Source organism: Punica granatum, chromosome 6, assembly GCF_007655135.1.
Source record: "Punica granatum isolate Tunisia-2019 chromosome 6, ASM765513v2, whole genome shotgun sequence".
NCBI lineage: Eukaryota > Viridiplantae > Streptophyta > Magnoliopsida > Myrtales > Lythraceae > Punica > Punica granatum.
Window position 1 is genome coordinate 14453506 of NC_045132.1, and position 27984 is coordinate 14481489.

General features: G+C 36.1%; 1 pseudogene; it reads left to right on the forward strand.

The window, feature by feature from the left end:
* Nucleotides 1-9872: 9872 nt before the first annotated feature.
* On the forward strand, nucleotides 9873-27332 carry LOC116212176 (annotated as a pseudogene).
* Nucleotides 27333-27984: the final 652 nt, after the last annotated feature.

The window sequence follows — 27984 nt, forward strand, 5'->3', positions numbered from 1 at the left end:
AACAGCAAACCCAAAATCCACCCTTTTTCGAACGGCACAGACAGTTTATCCAAATATTTAAACTATGATGATTATACTTGATACCGACCTCATCCATCTTTTTATTAGACCAATAGCGGCCACATAGTGCTTCATCCGAACGATGACCCCCACGAGCAAGATAAAATCAGCAACTGCAGGAAAAGGGCCGGATTCTGGTCATTCCATCGGACGCAGACAAGGCTTGGTTGAGATTTCTGAATCCACCGGTCTTGCCTCTGTGCCTCATCTCATCCAAGAACAGTTGAGCCTGCTTCGCCTCAAAAATCGCAGTTTTGGAGCAGAAATTACGACGACAGAGTGATGGCCGGAGAAGATTAGATATGCGATGGAAGAGAGCGGGGATCGCGCGCTGCTGAAGAAGAAGAAGCCGGGAGAAGCCCTGACACGTTCTGAAGCCACCGAAGGAATGGAGGGAGCGCTTCTTCTCAACCTCAGCGCGCCATCGCCAGCGAGCTCGGCAGAGCGAAAGGCTGGCTGGGATTGGGGTAGACACTGCGCTCAGACGAACAAGACGAAGTGAAAGGGAAATTTCTTTTCACGCCCGAACATTTATCGCAATAAAATTTACTTCCCAAAATGTTTTTTTCTTCAGACTTTCAGTCCCCAATCTTTCCACGTGGAAGAATAATATCCTCAACCCATGTCTTGTCATTCTCGTATGCCATGGGCTTTGCAGTTTATTTTAAATGACCAGAATGCCCTTTGCGGGTTGAGGTTGAGGAGTTACTTTAGCTTTCATGCAGGGATGGATGGCGTTGGGGAGGGTTTGGGGCGGTTATATCCATCTTATACCAATACACGTTAAGAAAAGTCAATTCTAAATCATTCCCAAACCCGTTAAGATTTTAAAAGAAAATTCTCAAACCCATCCTATTAATTTAACGAAAACCCATTGAGAACCCATTTTTCACCCGTTAATAAGTTTGCGAGAAAAGTTTGTATAAACTTATCATAACATCTGATTTATAGAAAATGGTTTAATATAACAAACGGTATTCAAATACAAAATATAAATTCTAGAAAAATAATTATACGAAAGAAAATAAATCACAACACTTATAAATTCATAACATGTTCGAGAAAAATGAATTGCAACACTTATAACTTCGTAATATGTTTAAAAATAATAAACCACAACACTTTCAATCATAACACTAAACAAGTATTACAAATACTAGAAATTGGAATTATAATAAAGGGAAGCAAAAGAAAATAATAAATGTTATTTTGTAAATATGAGTAATATGGAGGGTAATTTAGTAAATCTATGCTTAACGAGTTTGAGATAGGTTTTGAGGTGAAATCCTAAACCCTTCCCAAACCCTTCCCAAACCCTATAGGATTTTGACCTCAAATTCCTAAACTCTTACCATGACTCAATGGGTAAAACCCGTTAAACACCTATTAGGGTTGAGACCGGTGAAATACCCATTTACATGAACCTGTTGCCATCGCTACTTCCATGGTTATAAAAATCGACAAGAAAAATGAGTATACATTATTATTTATTTAATATTTTTATAGTTATAATTATTTATGTAATTGAGAGATATATAAATCGGTATTCATGTGTAAATTCATACGGGGTCATTTGACTAGCGTCCAATAATGGTCTCCTGCAAAGTAATCTATAAATTCAAATTTTGTCAGTTTGACACGTCAATTTTTTTAATAAACTTATTATAGGCCAAGAGAAACGGGAGGTTGATATCATTTATACATAATATATATATATATACATAATATATATATATATATATCGGAGGGGAAGAAACACATAAATAAATATATATAATTTTTTTTAAGTTTTTGAAATTGCTTGAAAACAAAACAAATGTTCAAGTAAATGGAAGAAGTGGAAAAATGTTCTTCCGGCAATATACAGATGCAGTATTTCATTATCCAGAAGTTTGAGGAAACTTAGAAAGTCTTGTTGGACAAGTAATATGAATGAATAGGACATTTTCTGAAGGCAAGTCGAGGAAAGTCTTGTTTGAACAATAAGTACTGAGAATATGAGAAAATATACTATGTAATATTTTGAATATATTTTGTGAAATGATGTTCTAACTCTCTCTCTCTCACTTTCTCTCTCTCTCTATATATATATATATATGAAAATAAAGTCTCGAGTTAAATTATCATGTTGCCACATCATAAAAAAAAATGGAGCTTTCTTACTATATCACGTCATCATATATATAGTAAGAAAATTTTAATATTCCTTTATCAAGAAATATATATCCACCGAAAAAATATATTCATAATATTTTCTTATTTAATATATATAGTAGAATTTATAGATTACATCCACATGGCCCAACATAATATATATATATATATATATATTTCACCCAACGGAAATATATATTATACACAATATATACGAATGCCGTCTATTTATATGTACATATATATATAGATTATAGTGGAATATTTCAATGAATAGGAAGAAAAATTTCATATTTAATTTTTAAGAAAATAATTTGCATATATGTGCTATCTCAAAATTATTAAATTATAAGAAAAATTTGAATATTCACAATGTAATATATTTATTAATTTGAGGATGAGAATAAAATAGTTCATATATATATATGTATGGAGTTTCCTATTATATTTTCTTAACTCATCAAAGTATAAAATCCAATTAATTGTGATATACATAACTACGAATTTGGTATTCCGTTTCCTCTCATCCGAGCTCTTTCTATTAGTTTTCTCTCCCTTCAAACTCTATTATTGTCTTCAAATTTTATGAAACTTATGCTTACACGCAATTTGTCATTTTTTTATGAGTGATTCATTTTTTTTACGAGTGATTGTGTGCTTACATAAAAAGATAGTTGAATAGTTCTAATTTTTTTCATCTAAAATCATGTCGTTTGATTTATATTGTTTGAGGAACAATTCGGTGTTGGATTTTATGAGCCTATATTAGAGATAAGCTAATTATATTTATTTAAGTTATACGACTCTTCAATTAGCATAGATTCTTTTCTTTTATTATTATTATTATAATTCTTCTACTCGTACTACTTTTGTTAGATGATTAATATATATTATATTTTTGAATTTCAAATATTAGGATGAATTTCAAATACTACTTAATACTAGTTTATTGTTATTATTTTTATCTTTGTCTTAAAATTACTTTCTCTTGCTAAATTAGAAAGACAACTTTTTGGGTGAATGAAAGACAATTTTTTAAAAATATATACTAAAATGTTCATAAAATTTTTAAATTTTAATTTTGATCCCGCGCATTGAGCGGGTCATCATCTAGTTGTCATGATGTCGTGTAAGAAATATCTTTAAAATTTTCCTTTAAAGCTATTTTTGCTCTAAATTTATTTTGACAACTAGTTGTCTAGAATTCCTCAATATCTAGATATACCGAATAACATGATGAGTTTTCTTTGAAGCAAAAGTTATCTAATTCAATGCATACAGCTCTTTGACATGCAATAACGTTTGAACATAAGATGATAGATAACCTGTGGAAAGCGTGCCAAGCAGAATAATAGCAAAGTTCTTATAATGAAATTATATTATGTTTTGGAAAAATAAAATATATGAAATATTGTATGAAGTAAAGATACCAACTATAAATAGAGAGTTCTCAATGATTATATATATATATATATATATCTACACAGACTAATAGTTGAGCTCATGCGTTGCAAGAGAAAGAATGTGAAAAAAGAAAAATTCTAAGCACGACAAGATAAAAGTGAAAAAATAACACAAAATTGAGAAATTATTAGTCAACGGTCAAAAAAGAATTTAAACAACTCATCTTCAAGAACCATCAGTCATCAATAACTTCTATGCATCTAATAGCAAGCAGAACACAAAGACATGATAAGGATTAATAATTTACATAGAAAACTTGCAAATCAGTGAAAAAAAGATAAAAAAATGGAGATAGGTAGATCTCTATTTTCGTATTTGAGATCGATAATCAGAACTTAGAAAAAGCAAAAAATTGAACATCATATAGTATCTTTTATAGCCGAATCTATCGCAGTTTATGTGTGATAGATCATGTTCCTAACGTATCATGCGGAATATCAATAAAAATATGATCATACTTGTCTTTTGAGAGCAAATATGATTTATATGTCTATATAAATACTATATAATTGTTTTTTTGAAAGCAAATCTGATTCATATATCTAAAAACTATGATATTTATTTTTTGAAATGCATATATGATCTTATTTTATTTAGGGTAAATTACACAAAAAAATCTAAATTTTGTAAAACGTCTCAGTTTTGTCCTAAATTTTGTTTTGTAACAAAAAAAATCACATGTATTGAGAATCGTCTCAGATTTGACCTCCCGTTACCATTATGTTAAGTTTGCCGTCTATTTGCCTACATGGACTTCACAGGACCCACAAAGTTTACACATCCTCTGATAAACCATATGGTTTTTTTTCATTACATACCAAATTTATGATGAAATTGAGACGTTTTTGAAAATTTGAATTTTTTTATTTAACCTATCTTATTTGTTAATTGATTTATGTCTGAAGTTAATAGTCCGCGTATGCAAAATTGATAGAATTTATAACGGAGGTCATTTTTGAGACAATTTAGAAAACTTATGGTTTGTTTTGTTACAAAATAAAATTTAGGACAAAACTGAGACGTTTTACAAAACTTAAGTTTTTTTTGTGTAATTTGCCCTTTTATTTACTTATATAAATTGATAATAGATTTTTTAAAATACAAATATAATTCATATCAATTCAAAAAATGAATGAACTGTATTATTTCAAATCTATAATTATGTCTTAAAATTTAAAAAATTTAAAATGAGAAATTCGTCTTTTAAAAAAGTTCCAGAAATCAAGAAAATAATTATCAATCCCAAAATCTATATTTTGACTTGTTTAAAATTTAAAAATTTAAAAATAATTTTAAAAGAAACCTCAAAGATCGAGGAAATAATGAACATCCACAAATATATATCGGTATATTTTAAAAATTTCACAATTTTATTTTAAAAAGAATACTAAAAAAACTAAGTAAATTGCATTAAGCAATAGGGCATTCGGAAATCATCTGGCTATGCCCACCATATTCTTGCTTTCATAATTATATATAATGAGGGGTTTTGGAATTTGTTGACTTATCCTTATGATCCATTTAATTACCTTACATGCTCATTGGATAGGCCAATTTGACCACCGGTCTTGCAAGTGCTCCTATAGGAAGTATTCTCAATCTCCTGCATAATTTTTGAGGTGATTTGACTTGAGATTTCGCTAAAAAATCACTCTCTTTGGCCTTGTTGGGTTAGTTAATGATTTCATTAGTAATTATAAGTATTTAAATTAAATTAGTTGATGACCCATGTGTTCCATTGGTGCAGTTGAATAACTTTTTGTTGCAGCTAATCTAAATAATCTTACACGATATGGATAAATAAAATTTAGTTAAACCCGAATTAATTATGTTAAGAATATCAATAAATTACAAAAAATTCATTCACATTGACTAGGTAAAAACAATTTCTTTACTTGAACATCAACTGGATAATATTTTGATGAGAGCTAATTATCTCGAAATCATTAATTATGTATAAGCTTCTCCTCAAACTAAGTTTTTAATCAATATGAGATTTTCGTATACTTATATGCATGAATGAATCCAAATTTCATTTGAAACAATAAATTAATAATAATTTAATTTTGATTTATAAAATAATATACTAGTCAAACACGCAAAGTGTACTTCTTTATCAAGAAAAATCATATCAAAATTCATAATTTTGTTATTTCTTTCGGTCTCAATTCTTTTAATACATAATGAAACATTGCACCACCTGAAAATCTATTAAGGTATAGATTAAAAAATAAAGGGAAAATTACATAAAAAACCTAACTTTTGTAAAACGTCTCAGTTTTGTTCTAAATTTTGTTTTATAACAAAACAAACCATAAGTTTTCTAAATTGTCTAAAAAATGACATCCGTTATAAATTCCGTCAATTTTGCATACGTGGACTGTTAACTTCAGACATAAATTAATAAACAAATAAGATAGGTTAAATAAAAAAATTCAAATTTTTAAAAAAGTCTCAATTTCATCATAAATTTGGTATGTAATGAAATAAAACCATATGGTTTATCAGATAATGCATAAACTTTGTGGGTCTCGTGAAGTCCACGTAGGCAAATAGATGGCAAACTTAACAGAATGGTAACGGGAGGTCAAATCTGAGATGATTATCAAAACATGTGATTTTTTTTGTTACAAAACAAAATTTAGGATAAAACTTAGACGTTTTACAAAACCTAGGTTTTTTTTGTGTGTAATTTGCCAAAAAATAAATGACATAGAAAAATTTTCATGCAAATATAGTAGTTCTAAACAAATAATAAACGCATAAACAAATTAACATCTAATTAAAAAGATAACATTTTAAACGAATTACTTGTATAAAAAACAAACATCAATTAGATGATCATGGATTTCGAGAATCCTAATGAATCCTAGTGAAATACTGTCTTGAGAATCAACCAAATTGATATAAGATATTGGTGTTAGTATATTGAATATACATATACAACATATATAGTGCAAATGTCATACAAATTAATAAGGAAATTTCCTATCAAATATAAAAATTTCAATATAATGAAATTTTTATCTCAAGAACAATAGTCTAAATTCCATATACGATATAAACAACATGTATATAATTGGTAATAGTAATCTACATCTCAACATATGATATATATATATATACTACAAATATATATATTTCTAAAATGAAGATTGTATGTATAAGTTCTAGTGTATATATATATATATTATTGAGGATATATTGTTTCTTATTAAATTAAGAAACTGTATATATGCATAAGTTGATATATATGCATATGCTATCCATTTTTTCCTAATGTATAATATATTTAAATTGAATGCAAACGGTAGCAAATTATTGTATAATATATGTGATCTATTTTATATTGAAGTTTAACTTTATTAGGCTGTAGATAATTTATATATTGCATTATGTATATATAATGTCTATAGTCTATTGCATATTTTGTTCCCTGTATATATTCAGTTGAGCTATATCCATATAATATATATATTTTACTGCATAGTTAATTATCAAAGAATATAAAAAAAATCCTTAATCCATAAGTGATGATGTGACAATGTAAGAGAGCTTCATCTTATATTTTTTATGGTGTGGCGAAGTGAGAATTCAATTGAGACTTTATTTTCATTGATATATAGATTATGACTTCGGTATTGATATTTTTATCATTAAAACAAGTAAACATTTTTTAAGCATGTATGATCAATGCAATGCACGGTTATAGGCTCTAATGTTTTATTTAGCCAAATATATATAAATTTATACATTTTATGTAGTTGCCAGATGCGATGATGTGCAAAGCATCATTTAGCCATTTCACATGTACTAGGGAACATGCCCACGCTTCGCTGTGGGTCGAAAAATTCCCTCACATCATCTGATAGACATATATAATATCAAGAAATTATTGTTTCTTACATCCGCTTATTTTTAATTTATTATAATATTTTAGACAATAGATTTTGGAGTTTTTATGGGTCATCTCATATGGATAAAAGGAGAAAGAAATTACTTGTAATTGGCAATATTACGTATGTCATTAGTATATATACTATTATATAAAAATAAAAGTTGCTCATCCATCTCACTTTCAAGTCCCAAAATACCCTTATCGCGTAAATTTTAATATTTATGAGCCACTAAATTGAGGCCATAATTGTAATTAAACAACAACTATGTTTGGTAACAAAGTTTGATTTTACTTAACTTAAATTCTTCATCAATTCAATAACACAATAATTACTTTTTTATTTTTTTCTTCAAATTCTTTCTCATGTTTTTTCTTATATATTATCCAAATTAATTTTTTGATACTAAATTCTCCTAAATATTCAACACTTTTTCCTCAATTTCAATACTTTTTTCTCAATTCAACGACACAATCATTACTTTTTTATCGTCTTATTCAAATTCTCTCACATATTTTCTCAACTACTTTTATTTTCATTTCCTCAAATCAAATTAAATCAAATTTAACTTCGTTATCAAACTCTATACAAATAACCACCCCCACTCCACTGCTCATCCCTCTCTCTCTTCTCCCACAACCCTCATCCCCCGTTGTCTTGGGGATAGTTTCTCACATGAAAACCACCCTTTTTTTCCCATTTTCTTTTTTATATTTAAATTCTTCTCATAAATTTGTTTATTAAATTATTGGACTTTTTGATTATATAGTTACTAATAGTTATGTTGTTTTCTTAAAAATGTAAATTATCTAATTTTTAAAAAGTACGTTTAGCGCCGTGCGTAGCGAGAGCGCGGGCACAAATTGTAGTACTTCCTAAAAAGAGATACAACACAAAGGAAGAAAATTTGTGTCTGTGAATGAACATTTGTAAAATAAAAAACACGTATATATAAATCTTTAGAAATACATAAAATAGATAGAGAGATTAAAGCAAAACGCTTGGTGTCCAATCCTATAATGATTGAGGGGAAAAAAAAGAATAGTTTGTACACTATATGGATGAAAAACATGATGTTATATATACTTGTGAGTGTTATGTTTGCTTTCATAATTGAAATTATTTGTATTTATAGTACTCGTAAAAGAAAAAAGAGAAGAACTTGCACGTAATGGTGATAAATCTTAATAAAAAGGGAAAGAAGATCATTTTAAAATAACTGGTCCAACCATAATGATTATGTTATTTGAATTTACGAGTCAATCATGTTATACTATTACCATGTCGGATCGAGTTTTAAAACACTGAACAAAAAAAGAAATAAAATAAAAAAAGACATTTGGGAAAAGGAAAAGGTTCTCCACTCATTGATCTAAAATTTGAAAAGAAACATTAAATATATCTTAATTTGTATTTCCCAGTGGTAAGCTAAAATTTGGAAAAAAAAATCGTATGTATAATTTTTATATATAGTACTTCAAATACGAAATAATTAATGATTGTTGGTGTCAAAAGTTAAAGTGGATGGTAGATTTCAAAATTGGAGATTTTACGGTGATTGATTGAAAAAATAACCATGATGCTCGTTTTTTTCCCTCAACCATTAGATTTTAATATGTAAGATATGAACCGTACATGTGTCTACACCTTTGGAACATGAAGATCCCCTACCTATATTTTTATTTTTGACGTTTTCGGCCATGCATATTTCCGATGATACTTAGTCGCGTCCAAGAACGAATCGACGGAAGATTAAACCGGACCATTTCGACTTGTTCAATTAATAAAATAATAATTTTATCATTTTCAAAATTAAATAAAAACAAATAAAGATTAATATGATTATCGCATTAAGGGAGTGGTTGATGTTAGAATCGATATTTGATCTCATACTGGTTCAACTAAACCCAAACATACAATATGCTTATCGTATTGCGAGATTAATATGCTGACAAGAAAAAATTAGTTTCACAATCAAAAACTCTAACATTCAATGAAACCTTCAACCTTCGATCTCCTCTTCCCAAGCCCCGATATCTGATACAAGCGCTAGTGCCCCGATATCTGATACTAACATTCAAAACCTATTGTAAGCTATAAGGTGGGGACTGGGGAAAACATTTCCTTCTGGTTCGACAAATGGTGTGAGGGGGGTCCGTTGATTGACCTCTGCACATCAGGTTTTAGATGCTTCCCTACAGTTCAGGTGAACCAAACTCTGAGCTTTGTCTTTAAAGAGGACAATGGGAATGGCCTAGAAGTGGTGATCAGCAGGCTACTCTCATTCAGAGCATAGCCATGAATACTGTGAGGCTTGCTGCAAATGATGTCCCTCTTTGGAATGGTAGATCATCGTTTGTCTTGCAGAGGTGTGGAAAGATGTTTGCCCAAGCAGGTCAAGAGTAGAGTGGCACAGGCTTATATGGTTCTCTGGTCTCTTTGAAGAAGTGGGGGCAATCGGTTACTAATGGTTGTTGTTTTTGCAAATGGTGGAGGAAAACAGAAGTCATCTATTTTTTAGGTGCTCATTTACGAAGAGCATATGGGAGAAAATCAGGAATATTTTGTTGCTTGCAGGTCCAACAGGGGATTGGGATAAGGAATACAGCGAAGCTCTCGAATGGAAGGGTAAAAAGCTGGAAACTATTATCAAGAAACTTGCATGGACAGTTTAGGCCTAGAAGCTTTGTGGTATTAGCTCATAAACTTTGTAAAAATGCTCATAAACTTTGTGTGGCTGGATTGACCTGTTCATGGGCTTGCAAGATGTTCACGTGAACCGTGGGGATTATGGGCGAAGCCTGAAACCTCTCGTTATCAAAAAAAGAAGAAGGAGATTGTGTGTATTCAGATGCCTATATTCTCTTGCCCGTCCTCGTTTTGGTTTGTGACACTGACTGACTGAAGGCATATGTTTTTATGGTCATTGCAAAATTGGGGCTCTGCCTGTCTGTTTATGACATCCGGGCATTAATGGCGGCTTCATCTTTCCTGGGGATGGTGCACCCACCTACACGGTAACTCGACTGCACAAATCTCTGCCTGGATTACTCTGCTTTCTAGATTTATTGCTCTTATGCCCTTTTAGATGGTCTAATTATGCCAATCTAGAAGAATTTGATGGGTATGTTCTGAGGGTAATAAGCTGTTTTCGTGAAGTTTTGTCAGCTTTGTTCTATTCATTTGTTTCGTTTTCTCCTATTTGCATAATAAAACAAAGTAAAATTATCCCTTTTTTCGAGAATTTTCATGATGTTATCCAGAATAACAGCTTGCTAATGAATTGTATTGATGGGGGCCGAGGTAATTGACGCATCAGAGCTATTCATATAGTAACTCTAAAATACAAAAATCGGGATCTCTTTATAAAAATCGAAACAATAAAGATATCATTCCTACACAGCCTCTTCCCAGTGATCCCGCAAAATCTTTACAAAATATCATGCCATCATTGTATGTGCAAATGTACAAAAGAGTATCTTCCTTCCCATGACAGAGCATTATCCTTAAATCTGCAACTTGCTCTTGTAGGTACCATTCTTAAATATCAGAGTTGTATTTGCTTTGTGCATCTCCTTAGGCCCAACCAAGTTGAGTTTACGAGCGTAACAATCTTGAGTCAAAAATTGCCATGTCTTGTTAGATTTTAGTTATAGTGGTGCAATTTATATACCATGAGCGCATTCGTGCAGTGCTGCCTGCTATCACTTATCTTTTCTTGAATGACATGCTCATCCCTGTCCTTTCACTGAAGGTGAGATGCGGGCTGATAATGTTCGGTCCATTTGTTAGGCAGATAACTGATGCAAAACTTAAGGATTATGATGAAAACAGTTTGCGTTGTACGTAGGAGTACATCTCTACTTACTTCTTATTGTGAAAAGAAAAATCAATTCCAATTATATGTGGCACTGTGTTTTGCTTTGTGTCATAGAAGTCAAATAATATATCAGAACATCTGTAGCACATTAATTTGATGCTAGTTCTCAATCTCTAGCATAAGTAAGCTTTTCTGTTATTTTGATATTTTCTATCATGGTTCTCCCCAACTTGCTACTTTTGGATTTGATCATATCTACTGGGAAAATATAAAGTTGAATGTGGATGACATTCACATTTTTTGAAGCATAAGAACTAAATGTATTTTCAATGCAATGATCAGATTAGGTATTGTTACAAAGTCTTTGGTAGGAAGAGATGTCTGAAGTAGAAGATGGAAGAATACTAAAAATTAGTCAGTGAATTCATAGAACGGATCCTTCGTGCTTGTTGGAGTTTCAAGTAGCTGATACATTAAGAGTGAGAAGTGAATAAATTAACTGCAATGTGGTTAGACTAGAGTTGTTTAACAGTTTGAGACAATACTTACCAAAAAAAAGAAAAGAGTTTGACACTAATTTTGCGGGAGATGATTTCTTTATCTTTATCTCAACATTCTATAGTTCTTTGACATACGTAAGTCGTTTTGTTGTCCTCATAAATTAACTCTTCTTGACTGGTTGATATATTGCTTTTTTTTTCTTTTTTTTTTTAAAATTTTTGTTTTCCATAAATCGGGACATGGTTAGTTACTTCATTGTCAGTTGATGCCTTGACTAGGATTGATTTAAAATTATTGCAGCTGTACTAACTATATTGCCTTATCTTATTGACGCAGCGGAATTAATTGCAATCTAGTGATTTGCGCACGAATACAGAAGACAATCGTCTATCACCTGTTGATTCTACGAATACCAGGGAATAAGCATCAAACTCGAATCAAATTCGAGATTGGGCGAAGGAGCACGGTAGTTCCAAAACTTTATTGATAATTCGAAAATAATTGTCTTTTAACCCTAGGGTTTTACAAAACTTAAATAGGAATTAAAACGCCTAAATTACACGAAAGACATAAACTTTTCCTAAAATTACAAAAACATCCTAATAACATTAAAATGCTTGTTTTAGGTCATAAACGATGGAATTCGCCTTAAATCTCGTAATTTCACGGTCGAAGGCGGTAAGTTGTGCTCCTGAGACCGTTTCTCTCAAACCAGGGTCGTCAGAACCTGTTTTTCTCCAGGTACCGATTTACCGTTACTTTTACAGCATCATTCTCGCCTGGGCGGAGAGAATTCGCCCTCGAATCGTCTTCGTTCGAGCTATCATGTGAGACTTGATATTTTTATTTCAAATAGCATTCATACACAAACATACTTATATATATACATATGCTATAGATATGTTGCTGGAGAAATTTTTTTAAAAATAAAAAATAAATAAAAATAAAAAACAAGAAGGAGTGGAGGCATGGACCCCACGTGGTCAACATTCCTTCCCCAGCAACCCATTTCCACCACCATTGATTTTTTTTTCTTTCTTTTGCAGTTCTGTTTTAGCGGGGGAAAATGAAGAAAAAACATAGGGGGGCTGTGTTCTGAGAGAGAGAGAGAGAGAGAGAGAGAGAGAGAGCTTTAGACAGGAGATAGAGAGAGCTCGGGGGAAGAGGAAGCTGGGGAATAGAGGTGGCGCTCGGGACAATAGATCGAAGGAGGAGGAAGGCTAGGCTTGGGATCTTGAAGTAAGTCTATTCTCCTTACCTTAGGCGTTTCTATTCATTGGTCTAGATGTGGATTGAGCCGGTTTTTCTTCGCTCTAGCTCGATGTTGCAGTATTGAATTTGGAAAATGGGAGAAAGCTTGGTTGACGCTAGTTAATGGCAGCTTGATGTGTAAATGTTATTAGTTCGAAAATTTGATACGGTTAGGATCCTCTGATCATTTGAATGGTGGGGCTTTTTACGGAATTGGATTTCGTTATATGATATGAAAGTTATCACGATTTCAAATTCTGAAAATCATAACGAAACGTCAACTTCAACCGGCATTTTTGAACTGATTTCTTCATGTTTTGGCATGCCATTTGTTTCTAAAACATAGCCCACATTGTAAACTTTCCAGAGACTCCAAGATTGTGGTATTCGGAGTTTTATAGAGAGAGATCCGAACTTCCGAAGTTGGGCCATCGCACAGCCCAGGTCTGTTCCGTACAGCCCGCACCAGCAACTTCGGGAGGCTCGTTAGGCTCTCTCAAACATCGGATTGCGGTGATTTTTGTTTGTACAGATTCATGTCTGAATATACTATTTTAGATAATTTTTCGGGATTTTTTGTAATAGCGATACTAATTGTCATATTTTTCCGTAATGTGTGGGTTTATCGAATTTTCTTTCCTCGAGTCCAAAACTGACCACTTTCATGTTTTCTAAGCTCGATTTTCCTTGTTGCTCATATCTGATTTTGGTGTTTGTTAAGTCGATTTCTGTCTTCTGAAGTTAGAGATGTTATTTTTTCGAATGTTTGGACTAATATTTTACATTTTTGGTTGACTAAATCTTGCTTAGTTGAGTCAAATGCGTGTTAACAAGTGATGTTGATTGCATATATCCACACATGGAGTGAAGTATTTATTTATATCGCGATATATATTGGTTTGCTTTAAGTGGCCGGTTTAGCTTAATCTGGTCCATGTTTCTTTGATAAAGGAAGGTGAATAAAACGGGGCAAGTGAAGAGTGTACGGGCTCGAGGTAGGAAGCCATTCGGGGGATGAGTTATAACATTCTTCTTGATTGAGGTTCATTTATTTGATTATGCCTTTACTATGGAATACGAAATAACGGATTAGTTGGATGAATAAATTAGAGAAATCGATGAATTAGGTTAGACTAGCTCATTTAAATGTTTAGTGAACTAAGCTAGGACAAGTCAATGGTGCTGAAATATACTTATATTTACCCAGTTCTTGCTGATTTAGTAGTTTTACTGAGAGTTGATTTTCCATTAAAGTTGATCGTATGTGCTTTACTGAATTGTGAGATGGAAGTAATTGAAGTGTGGAGAGCTAGATATCCACGAGTTGGTGAGGCTGGTAGAGGATGATCTGTTGTTGTTTTTCTCCGTGTATTTGGATGTGGTCAATAAACCCATTGTACGTATTTTTGGATTATCAACATTCTACGTTAGTAACTAGCTTATATAGGTTATCTAAGGTTGATAAACTGTAAATTATGAAATATGCTAGGATAGAAAATTTCTAAGAGAAGGATTCTTTTTATGGAAAGTTTAATGGCTGATGCTATTGGTGCATTCTATTTTAGATTTATTCGATCCTTTAAGGCCACTGCAATGTGATTTGGTATGAGGATCAATGGAGAAAATGATTTACGAGATATAAGTTATTTTCTAAACTATGCTTATGATTGATAGGGGTTGAGGACACCAATATTGTCCATCGTGAAGGTCAAGTTTGATGAACAATTTTGGGTGTTTGGTGAGTACTTCATTCCACTGTGAAATGATATATATATATATATATATATATTATGTGAGTACTCTATTCTCTTGTAAAATGATGTATTATAGTTATATAAATTATTTAGGAAGGATATTATGATAGTTAGAGATTAAGAAATCGGTCTTGCTATGTTGTATGAATTGATTTGAGAGATATTGCCCTTTTATGTTTATTTTGATTTGAGATATGTAATGTGATTGTGTATGCTGATTGAGTATGTGCTGCCATTGTAATGTGATTGAGATTGTATTTGGGTATGATGATATATGAGATCAGATGGTGTGGTTGCAGTTGCTTGTGCTTGTGATTGTTGTTTGAATATAGCCATGGGGGCACAAATGGCCGCTGGACCCAGCGGAATAGAAAGTGGGGGCACAAATGGCCGTTGGACCCGGCGGAATAGAAAGTGGGGCTTGAATGGCCGCTGGACCCAGCAGAATAAAAAGTGGGATACAAATGGCCGCTGGACTCGGCGGAACAGAAAGTGGGGCTTGAATGGTCGTTGGACCCGGCGTAATAGAAAAAGGGGCCTGAACATCCTGACTTGTCGCAAGGAAATGAGACCCTATGGTTATATTGATTGATTATGTTGTATATTATTTGTCTGATATGTTTGCTGGAGATGTGATGATTGTTGAGATTGCTGGAGATGTAATGATTGTTGAGATTGCTGGAGATGTGATGATTGTTGAGATTGTCTAAAGATGTTCTGTGAAAGCCATGTTGTTGCTAGAGTTTGATATGTCTGGTGATTGAATTGTGAAGTTCTATGGAATGCTAATGAATGGATATTTGATGTTTATATGATATTGGATATTAGAGAAATGGTGGAAAGAGTTGTGTGTACTTGTTAGTAGAACTTAAATTTAGTTACTGTATTGGATATAATTATTATTATAGTTGATATATATATATATACACCGTGTATGTGTGCGGGGAGATAATGGTTGGATTGGAAGTGATTGTATTATTTATTTGAATATTTGATTGATTGCAATTAAATATTTATTTAACAATAAGTCATTTTACTTTGGAATATAGTACTCACTGAGATGTAGCTCACACTCTGCATATGTTTTTTCAGATGAGTTAAGAGCTAGATTAGCAGTACAGGAGAACTCTTTTGATATTGGGGATCAGCTCGGAGGACGAGGTAGGAACCTTAGTTATTTGATAAGTATTTTTTTTGTATAGAGTGTATTTGAATATGTTACGACCTGAAGTTTTTGTTTAGTTTGGTTTAGTAATTGATTGACAAAAGAAAATTACTCTCTTTTGAGATGTATATACATATTAGAGCTTACCAGATTGGTTTTATATTTTTGGGAGTTTATGGAAAGCCAGTTTTAGGTGAATAGTTATGTGGTAATGGATATCGAGGAAATATATGAAAAATCTAGCTGAAATTTCGAGTCGTGACATATCACCTGTGTAAGGAATCAGGTGTTTCACATTAAATACATCAACAACACGAATGTGACTAGGAAGCTTAAGCTGATATCCGTTCGAATTGATCTTCTCTATGACCTTTATCGGCCCAATCTTTCTTGCTGAAAGCTTGTTGTACTCCCCAGCAGGATATCGATCCTTAGTAAGAATAGCCCACACAAAATCACCCACTTCAAATTCCATAGAACAATGCTTCTTATCCGCAGCTTGCTTATACTTGGCGTTAGCTGCTGTCAAGTTATCATACACAGCTTGATGGATCTCTCGCAAGCTATTCACAGAATCTGCTACCTTACCATGAACTTTAGATCGGTTAGGCAAAGGAATTAAATCCAAAGGACCCTTGGGAACAACAACATACACAACTTGAAAAGGACTAAAACTCGTGCTACGATTGACAACGTGATTATGGGCAAACTCAGCTTGGCACAACTTGAGGTCCCAATTCTTCACATGCTCCTCTACCAGACTTCGCAATAAGTTACCCAGGGACCGATTCACGACCTCAGTTTGCCCATCGGTTTGGGGATGATAAACATCACTTAATTGCAACTGTGTATCCACTATCTTCCATAAGCTGCGCCAAAAGTGACTAAGGAACCGGGTATCCCGATCAGAAATAATGGACTTCGGTAATCCATGAAAACGATACACCTCGCGAAAATATAGCCGAGCCACCCGTATAGTATCTGTCGTCTTCTTGCAAGGAATAAAATGTACCATATTAGAAAATCGATCAACAACAATATAGATGGAATCATTACCGCGTTATGCTCGCGGTAAACCCAGCATAAAATCCATGCGAATATCCTCCCAAGGCTGTGATGGAACTGGTAACGGCATGTACAACCCAGCATTGGTAGCTGTCCCCTTGGACACGTTGCAGACTCGACACCTTTGCACGTACTTCTCCACCTCCTTGCATATGGTCGGCCAAAAATACGAGCCCTGTACTAACAATAATGTCCGATCTCGCACAACATGGCCTTTTCCATGCAACTCCTTAATAATCTTCAAACGAAGGCTACAATCTAAGATACACAATTGGTTGCCCTTGAATAGAAACCCATCATGCAGCAAAAATTATGTTTTCTCTCTAACACGAACTTTTCCCAAAACATTAGAGAAATAAGGATCAGTCTTAAGCAAATCACGAAGATAGTCAAAACTAGGTACCTCTATACGCAGGCTGACCAAGAAATTGGTTCTGCATTTCAATGCGTCGGCCACCCGATTTGTCACCCCTGACTTGTGCTTCAACACGAAGGTAAACCGCTGTAAATAAGCAATCCATGAGGCATGCCGCGAGGACACCTTATCTTGGCGGTGTACGGACCCGAATGTGAACTCTCGTCGAGGCCCGCATGTGCGCTTTTGGATCGCGCGGCTTGAGAGTGTCCACCTTTCCGAGGATGTATGACGGACACGCATGAGAAGGAGTCCCTACTTATCATTTTACGACCCGGAGGTCGATGGTGGATAAGTTACCCGGGTCTTGGGGTATGGAACACCTAGTTTTTCTAAGGCATTGATCAATGCAAAACCAGAGAGTCCGTGTTCGGGGGTTCACGTTACGTGCGGGCCTATATCCCGCACGCCCTTTTGGTACTCTGGTTTGCTAGGCTTGCATGTTTTATTTATCGCTCGAATTAAGTTGCGCTCGACTCGCACGTTTTGACACCGTAAATTCGATGAATTAAATGATGTCGGTTGAGAAGCCGAGAGAGAAGTAAATCTATGTGTCGGGGAATTGGTTCACAATCTTGCGATACAGTTCATCAAACCATGGAGGTTAAATCCCTGCGTGAACCAAAAATCGCGAGATCTTGGATTTACTTTCCTTTGGGCAAGCATGAAATCGATTCGAATGATTCGACTCTCGGACCGTTTGCTTGCCGACTGAGATTCTTATAGATTGATTGTACAAGATAAAAATCCTTACAATGAGCTCTCAAAAATACATCAAATCATAATTACAAATGGGTGAATCTTAGTCAGTTTGCATTCGGTTATTATTCCTCTCTAACTCACCGTGAGTTTAGGGAAACACCAAAAAACTGAAATTCAAGCGCTCTCACTGAATAGGGCGTTGGACCCTGTGAGTGTCGATCAGGGCGTTGAACCCTATGATTGATGAATAGGGCGTTGGACCCGAGTGATATTCGTCCTAGGGATCAAGCTCGACCCGTATGACAAACAAGTGCGGAAAGATAACAAGCAGCGGGTAAATAACAGACAATGTGTTTGTATTCATCGAATGTACATGCATTAGCAAGTTATTAGTCCAGGGTATTTTGGCATGCAAATCCTACCCTAGACAAACAAACGTGTGCTAATATTTTAGTCTTTGGCTTTGATTTGAGAACTTGACAAAGAGAGTCAAATCTCATGTGTGTAGATTGATTTTACGGTGATTCGGTGTTGTGACACTGAATTACCATTGAATTCATCCAAAACTCGTGTTTTGACTCTAAGTTTGGAACCTAGAGTTTCACCTAACAATTTTCTAATGTTTGGTTAGATCGAGTGAAAAGATTAGTTAGGTGATCATGTTTTGATCCAGAATACCTGACTAGCACCCTAACTATGCTAGTATGACAGAAACTCATCAGTGAGAATAAAAAGGGCTATGCAGATGAACCTGCACCTGAACAGGTAGCCCGCTCTTATTCCGATACCGTCATATTTATGTCAAACTAACCCTAGGATGTCGCCAAATTACGAAATGATGCTTTTTCCCTTGACTTGAAAATTGTTTTCGAAAAAGGGAAACAGCACAACACAAGCCACCTCGGCCTATAACCGGCGCCGATCGATTCCTCGGGTCTTCAGGGTTATGTGAAAACCCCGTAAAAGCCAAAGATTCGGTTGATCTATCTGGAAGTGATCTAGAAAGAGTTTCTGTATTCCGACCTGAATTACCTAAAAACAGATAGAACTCAAGTCAAAACACACAAGTTTTTTCTAGACGTCCATGTTACATCGCATCGTGCGTTTCGGATTTGAAAGTGCGCGGATTTTGAAAAGGGCATTAACATCGTTTTGTAATTTGTCGACGCGAGTCACAAATTAATGTCCAATTCGTGCAAAGTTGTTTAGGGGGCGTTTGGTTTCAGAGTTAAAGTAACTTTGATTTTGATTTTGATTTTGATTGTGGAAAAAGACAAATGAGATGGTATTATAAATTTGACTTGAGAAACGTGTGTTTTTGTTGTGTAGTGGGTAGAGTTAAAATCAAAATCATGATTCTAAAATCATTTCATCAAATCAAACAGGCCAGTTGAATGAGTTAACTGTGAGAGCGTCCCGATTAACCCGTTCGTAAAATTAATGCTTAAGGTTATTGTCGAATGCGTTAATTGTGAAAATGATTCGTGCATCGGCGACTACGACGGGTCAAGAAAGACAGAGGATGACTCGGTCAAGAATGACCAAACGCATCCTCGGGTCCTAATAGGCCCGAAAAGGTCACCGAATTGCGAATCCATGCATATTGTTTGGAAAAGACAATTTAAATGCGAGATTTGTAACGTTATTGAAATTGCGACTTACACAAAATCCGAGAACGGACTCAAAACGGGGAGAGGAATCCTCGTGCAACCCGTACGAGTCTAAGAGACTCTCGGCCACTTCTCCTTGGAGAAAACCGAGAGGTCTCATGGCCCAAATCGGGTTCGTCGAGGTTTCCCCGTCTCGTTTCGAAACATTTCTCGCATGCTCAAACAACAAACACGATAACTGACATGCATTTTAATGAAAGTCGGTATTGCCATGTTGTATAACACATTCGAACATGCAAATACGCACAAACATGTTATTTAAGGAATTAATAAAACAATACCAACTTCATACACGCGGGAAAACATGGCGAAACTCGGGAATCGAGCTCGAATCGGGTTAAGAAGAGCGTTCCTTGCCCGAAAGGAGCAAAAGAGCAATCTGTCACCTCTCTAGGAGAGCAATCCGTGAGCTCTTTGCCTTTCCCAGGTCGGGATGTTCTTCTCAACTACGGTCCAAGTGTTTCCCGACATGTTAACATGTTAATTGAGGATAAACATGCAATGATATAACATAAAAGTGCATAAAAATGTAAACTTGCAAGTGAGCATACTTTGTACACCATATAACTCCAAGAATATGCAATAAATATAAAAAGCCCTAACTCCTCTAAGTCGAGAGTGTTGTACCTAGTCTCGGGATACGAGGAAAGAGTCAGGGAAGTGTTTGAGAGTCGGGTGACTCGGTTGGACCCTTGGAAGGATGCTTGGGTGCATGGGACGCACGTTCAGGCAAGCTAGAGCGCGTGGGTGGACGTGCACGGGCACGGATAGGCGCGGGAGGGAGTTCGGCTTGTGGTCGGGTGCGCAGGCAGTCACGGCATGGGCACAAGCGCGCGGACGGGCGGGGTGACAAGTGCACGGAGCGTCGTGGTCGTGCGGGACGCGGACGTGCATGCATGTGCGCTTGGGACGTCCGGGGCAGACGGGCGTAGGTGCGCGCGGAGACAAGAGCAGCAACGGGCGTTGGAACGAGTGCGGTGACGGGCGTGGCACGCGCGGTGACGGACGCTAGCGTGCGGTGACGGGTGCACTGTTCACTCGAGAGCATGGTCTAAACCTAAAATGATGAAAATGCTCGAAATGATGAGCAAACCACTTCAAATCAAAATTATGAATTTAGAAATGAATTCTTTGGGTCCAAAACATGTGGTCCATGGAATTTTGGGAACTTTGAATCTAAGTCGGAATAGTAACTGCCATGGACTCCGACTTAAGTTTTAAGGGTTTTTTTTTGCTTGGTTTTTGGTTGGTTTGAGCTATGGTTTTGCTGCTGGAGCTAAGGGAGAGTGAGAGCATTTGAAGAGTGAGAAATGCTAGAGAGATGGTGTGTGATGAAAAGTGATTATCCTAATTACATAGGAAGTATATAGAGGCTAAGCATAATGACAATTAAGGGAAGCAAAGTGCAATTAGCCTCTTGGATTAGGCTTGGGCGGTTAGCTTAGGAAAATATCAAGCCTTATCTTCTTCCATTGCATTAATGAAGAAGAGATAAGAGCGTTGATGAACATTGATGAAGAGTTGGAGTGTTGTCTTCAATCTCCATAGATATTTTCGACTAAGAGAGGGCAAGAGAGCAAGAGGAAGAGGACGAAGGCAGCTGGGCAAAGGGGCGGTTGTCCTTGGGCAACCCGTGGGTCCTGCGGTCCATGAGGAAAAACCGGTTGAAAGCTCGGGTCTCGATTGGTCGCTTATTCGAAGTTCGTGGTTCGAATTAAATGTCGAATTGTCGACATACGCGAGAAAACAGATTTAATGAGCCCAAGATTGACACTTTCTATGGAAAAATGCCTCGGGTCCATATGAGGCTTGGAAGCTAGTTTTGCTCATTTCAAGTGACTAGAGCGAAGTTGACCGCTTCTGACAGCATATCTTGTATTTGCGTGCCACGTTGGTCATTTTGACATAAATTGTCAAACAACGTGAACAACTGACCCTTAAGCCGATACTGTAAATGTGAAGCCGGAGATGTCCTAGGAGGCCGAATTCAGATTTCTCAGATTGCTTTCTGAGTTGCTCGGGTAAGCCGGAGATCACTGTAATCTCCGTTTGTTGAAAACGGATCTCTAAGGATTAGAAAAGTGTGTCTGAGACACTTTAAGCACTGCTCGGGAGGCCTAGATAGGTTGTGCAGTTCGGTCCGACGATTTCACATTGAGCATTAGGGTGTGTAGCACTGTGTAGGGCAGGAATCCGGTGTCAAGTTTCCGTAAAAAGGACCTCCGGATATGCATTTCTATTGAAAACGGTTATTTCTGCTCCTCGGATGTTACTCGGGAAACCGAGAAGGGTTCTGCTGTCTATTTTGCTTAATTGTGGATGTCCGCTAAAGTTTTCAGGGCAATACAGTACGAACTTCGTTTGCCGTAATTCCGTCAAACTAGTATCCGGTTATGCATTTCCGAAGAGGGGTATGCCCGTTTTATCACTCGGAAGTCATTTGAAGCGTTTGTGTGGTTTCTAAGAGACAATTTGAAGCATTGCTCATGCTCTGTATGCTTGTGGGGCATGGCCGCATCTGACATTTGGAATTAACTTTTCTTCGAGAAACCGGCATCTTTGGACTTCCACTGAAAAGTTGTATGTATATAGAAAGTTATTCTGTATAGAGCAGATGATTTGCAAAATATTTTTGAAGACACTTTTCATCTATTTAGCATTGATGTGGATTTTTGAAGTCTAATGTTAGCTATCTTCCGATGATCGAGTGAACTATCGGAAAATAGGACTGTCGATGTGATATAGTGAAAATGCTGGTTTTGGATGTTGTTGAGCTCTCTAGTCACCTGTTGCCTTTTGGTGACCCCTAGAGTCCTTCTGTTGCATGCGCATGTCATCCGCTTGATTCGGCTGACTTGAGGGTGAATAGTATTTTCTTGCTATGTTGAGCCTTTTTCTGTATTCGTGCTCAAGTCATGGTCTGGATCACTGCTGATGTTGTTGTTTGGCATGGTGAGCCAAAATGGGGTGCAGATAGGCGGTGAAGGTGTTTTAACGCCTCGTGGTCAGTATAAAGCACGAACTCCCGATGAAACAAATAATGCCGCTAATGCTTGATTGCTTGTACCACTGCATAGAACTCCACATCATAGGTGCTGTACTTCAACTTAGCCCCGGACACCTTCTTACTAAAATATGCGACATGCCTGTTGATTTGGCTTAAAACTGCTCCAATGCCCACTTTAGAAGCATCACTATGTAACTTAAAGGGTTGGGCAAAATCAAGCAAGACTAATATTGGGGCAGTTGTAAGTCACATTTTTATAAGCCGGAACGCCGTCTCCGCTTCTTTCGTCGACGCGAACTTTCCACCCTTCATACAATCTGTTATAGGCGCCATAATTGTGCTGAAGTGACGGATGAAACGCCTATAGAAGGAAGCAAGTCCATGGAAGCTGCGAACTTCAGTAATTGTCTTCGGTTGCGGCCATTGCTTCACCACTTTGATCTTGGACTCATCTACCTTCAATCCGTCGCCGAGACCACATATCCAAGGAATAAGACCTTCGATGCCATGAATACACACTTCTTAAGGGCAGCATAAATTTATCCCTGCGAAACACACACAAAACAGCCCGCAGATGTTGGAGATGCTTTGCTTTGTTAGCACTATAAATCAGAATATCATCGAAATAAACGACAACACATTTGCCGATGAATGGTCGCAAAGCCTGGTTCATCACATGCATAAAAGTGCTTGGTGCGTTAGATAGCCCAAAAGACATCACCATCCACTCATACAACCCTTCGCGTGTCTTGAAAGCTGTTTTCCACTCGTCGCCGGGGCTTATGCTAATCTGATGGTATCCACTCTTCAAATCCAGTTTCGTAAACACTGTTGCACCGCTGACCTGATCAAGCAAATCATCCAATCGGGGAATTGGAAATCTGTATCGCACCGTAATTTTATTAATGGCTCGACTATCCACACACATGCGCCACGAGCCATCATTCTTGGGTGTAAGCAAGGCCGGAACTGCGCAGGGACTCAAGCTTTCACGGATATGTCCCTTGGTCAGCAACTCCTCAACCTACCTCCGCAACTCCTCATGCTATCCATGACTCATTCGGTAATGGGGTCAATTTGGCAGTGCCGCTCCTGGCTCCAGGTCAATTCGGTGCTAAATATAACGCAAGGATGATAAACCCTCAGGAAGCTCATTGGGAAAGATGTCCACAAACACAGCCACTACGGGTGTGGCTGTGGCTGGGATTGACACTTCAATGGCCGCCTCTTTTCCAATTTGCACATGAGGCCGTTTTCCTCGAAACAAGGTCGTCAGAACCTGTTTTTCTCCAGGTACCAACTTGCCGCTTCTTCTACCGCATCACTTATGTAGTGCAACTCTCTAATCAAGATTTTGCAGGAGCTTTTTTCTTCTTTAACTTTTTTAATGCTTTAATTAATTATGGAACACAATTGATTGCAACTTGCTTGTGCTTAAAGTTGTGCTTAAAGTTGTGGAGTGTAGTGTTTAATTTTCTTCTCTATTAATAATTCACGGTCAGTTCCTTTTTTGTTATTTATGGAGATAATGTTGTTGTGTTAGTTTCTGTATACAATTGTGTAGTAAAACAGTGTTGAATTTACATTTTTGGTAGTATCTCTAGGATTTTTTGATGACATTTACGTACCCCCTCATCTCTTCCCAACTCCATCTCATTTTCAGCCTGACCCAAAAATGGGGTATGTGCTAGTTTCATGGGGCCAACGGAAGCGAAAAGGAACATAAATTCAAAAATTTCTACCCGTGAAACTAATTCCAAGACCTACTAGAAGAATAAGAGTAAATACAAGCGTACCTGGAATATTTAAAATTGTCGACCGAGCGTCCCACGCGTGATGCCTCTACCGGTATCCATACCGACTTTGTCGACGATGAGATTCCGTATGTATCTAATATATATATAGCTCACATATATAAAGCATACACACATATGCATGTACACATATATGTGGGGGGGGTTTTCTTGTCCATGACCGGTGTGGGACAAAGTGAAATAAGGATCCCAAATTGCCATGTGTCATCGTTTTAATCGTACATCAATTTGGTCTATTTAATCTAATAAATCGAGTCTAATTAATCGACAAATTTAATCTCATTAAATATCCGATTAATCGGTCACACCATAAATCATCTAATCTCAATTAGACGATTTTATTGTTTCAAAATATCTCGTCAATTTAGTCGTAGTGTGTGACCCTGTACGTTCCCAATTACGTTGATAGTAATATCGAAATCTCTATTTCAATATTACAAACAGTGAGCGGCATCTAGCAATGTATCACTGTTACTCAAGTAATCGGAAAGTCAATTTCTCGACGAATCTCGTGACCTACATTACCGTGTAATATAATTCATTGTCCTCTATATCTCTATTGAGCCCAAGGCATGGTCGATGACATCCTTGTATGGCTCAATATCTCTCTTTCTTGGTTTACCGGGTAAGTCTATCAGAACAAATTAGCTCGATATCGCTATATTGACTCATTTGGGTATGCATACACTTTTAGACTTAACCACCAAGTGGCCGTGAGATATCGCTCCCGTTTCGTAGGAGGGACAAATCCTATCTCGATCACTCACATTCCTCTCCATGCTCTGTGATATACCCAATAACTGTCTTTCTAACCAGCCTGTTACGGTGGCGTTGACACTATCAAAGTATATGACATTACATGTAGGAATTCATTGTGACCTCAAGTCAAATAACCATTACACTATAGTCACTTTGAGATATGCTAATGACAGTTACGTAACAACCCATGTAGCAATCTCATGGCGGGTCAGTCCAATACACATTACTCTTAATGTATACATGTGGTGTGATTTGATATCACCATATCCATGATCTGTGAGACTTGGTCATCAATCAACACCCACACTAGTCTAATCGTATTATCGTTGTCCTAATTAACGATAATACTTTGACTATGGACATTTAGGAATAATGTTCGGTAATTATAGGATCTCACAATCAAGTTACACTTGATGCCTATTGAACATACTATTCCAAGGACATTATTGTGTAAAATTATATTTAGCGCAATCTACACAATAACAAAAATGCCTCGTTTTATAATGAAATAGATATCATATTACAGAACTGATTATAGATTGCCTTTAGGGCATACACCAATTCCCAACAGTATGAACCTCCTCTTCATATATTTTATCTTGAAATGTGGGTACATTATGTGAACTTAGTTTTTACATTTTATAAGTGGCCAAAAAATGAAGAGCAGGTTTTTGTCCGTTGGTTAAACTAGATTATAGTGGATTCAACGAGATTTTTAAATCTGATATATCTGAAGGAAAGGGAATCCACTTGAAGTTCAGGACTGTCCACTTAGAACACTAGGAGAGAACAGCTTGTCTAAGTATGAATATGCTGGTCAATAGGTTCAGTTGCATCCCATTATTATGATAAATGGGCAGTCTAGGGGTCGGCTGGTCCTATCCGGTCTCTATTCTGAAACCGCGGTTCTGCTATCTCAACATCTTCAGAATTATCTGTTTTTCATTTCATCCTTCATATCATACAAGGAAGTTATTCTGTTGTGCTGGTTACAGGAATAGACGGAGATGGGTATGGGAGTATCAAGCAGATGATGATAATCAGATATCTGATAGTATCTTAGCAATTGATGAGATCGCCGCAGTCAGACATAACCCTTTCCTTAGTTTGGCTGTTATTATAGAACCCTCTCTGTTTGTCTCTGTTTTTTTTTTAATTGTTTGACTGAATTTGTTTATCTGATTTATGACTCCAAATGCAGACTATTAATTTAAAGTTCAGATCATAAGTTATCCTTCGATTCCACTAGAGCAACCAAATAATTCAAAGCCATTTGCTCCATTGGTGATTACTGTAAGTTCATCATTTTGTAATGCAATTCTCTACAACGTTCTTATGCATTCTTTATGTCAGATAGCTAAAAGTTATTTTGCACAGTAATCTGTCTATAATAACATACCACTGTGTAAAGGCCAAAACATACATCGTGCGATGGTAGAAAAGATAAATATTATGTTTAGGTTCAATCATTTGGAGCATGAAAAAAGAAATTCTATGAATATCATTACCACTGCTTTTGTTTAGGGAGAAATTCCAATATGAAACCCCAATTCCAACTCGGTCAAATGTGCAATAACTCGTCCAACGATGATGTCTGCAATTTTATTTATTTTCTTTGATGATCTATTAGCAAATAACCCTGAGAGGGGAGTATTTCTCCTTCCCGTTTCCCTCTAGATGGGCCTCTTCTGAATCATCCAAGTTCAGGGATTTGGAGGAAGAGAAAATGATTGATGACAAAACCAAGCATAACTGACAACCATTGGGAAATCATTTCTATTTTGCAGGGTTCAATTGATAATGACGGTCTTGGCCCACTTTCATGGTGGGAGTGATGAATATAGACAGTTGGGTAGGTCATTTCTATATAATCATCCATCTCTCCCGACTCTCACAAACAAGAAATTTGAAGTTTTCAACAGGCAGAGCTATATCGTCGCCCTGCTGTTTTTTCCAAGCTCTTTTGGATGAAGCCAGTGGACAGTCATTCTTATGGACCTATGGTCGATCGGGACAGATTCTGCACGCTGCATTTACCAGATCTCTCCGAAGCAGGGAATATGTGCATATATTTGTTTAGTTAATAGACGAAAACTTTTCTGATTCATATTGATTAAAGGGGATAGAGTAATTGGTGTACCTGTTCACGACAGAAACCATCTCTCTCGATGATTTTTACTTAAATGGGATGCAAATGCAGCGTTGGGCCGGCACTTTATGATGTCCCCTTGTGTAAATTATATCTAATTTTTGTCGTTCAGCCCTAGAAACTGGGCAACTTACATGCAGGAAATATGAATGGTTTTTAGACTGTTAATGCAAAGAATTCTGCCTGCTCAAGCACCCATTGTTAATACTGTTACTCTTCCGTGTCCTCGATCTCTTGTTTAGATAGTCGGCAACATAGAAAACCATATCTACAAAGTAAAGGAACGCGTGAATTGTGCAAAGTGGACAGAATTTAAATGGGAAAGCGTAGTTTATGCA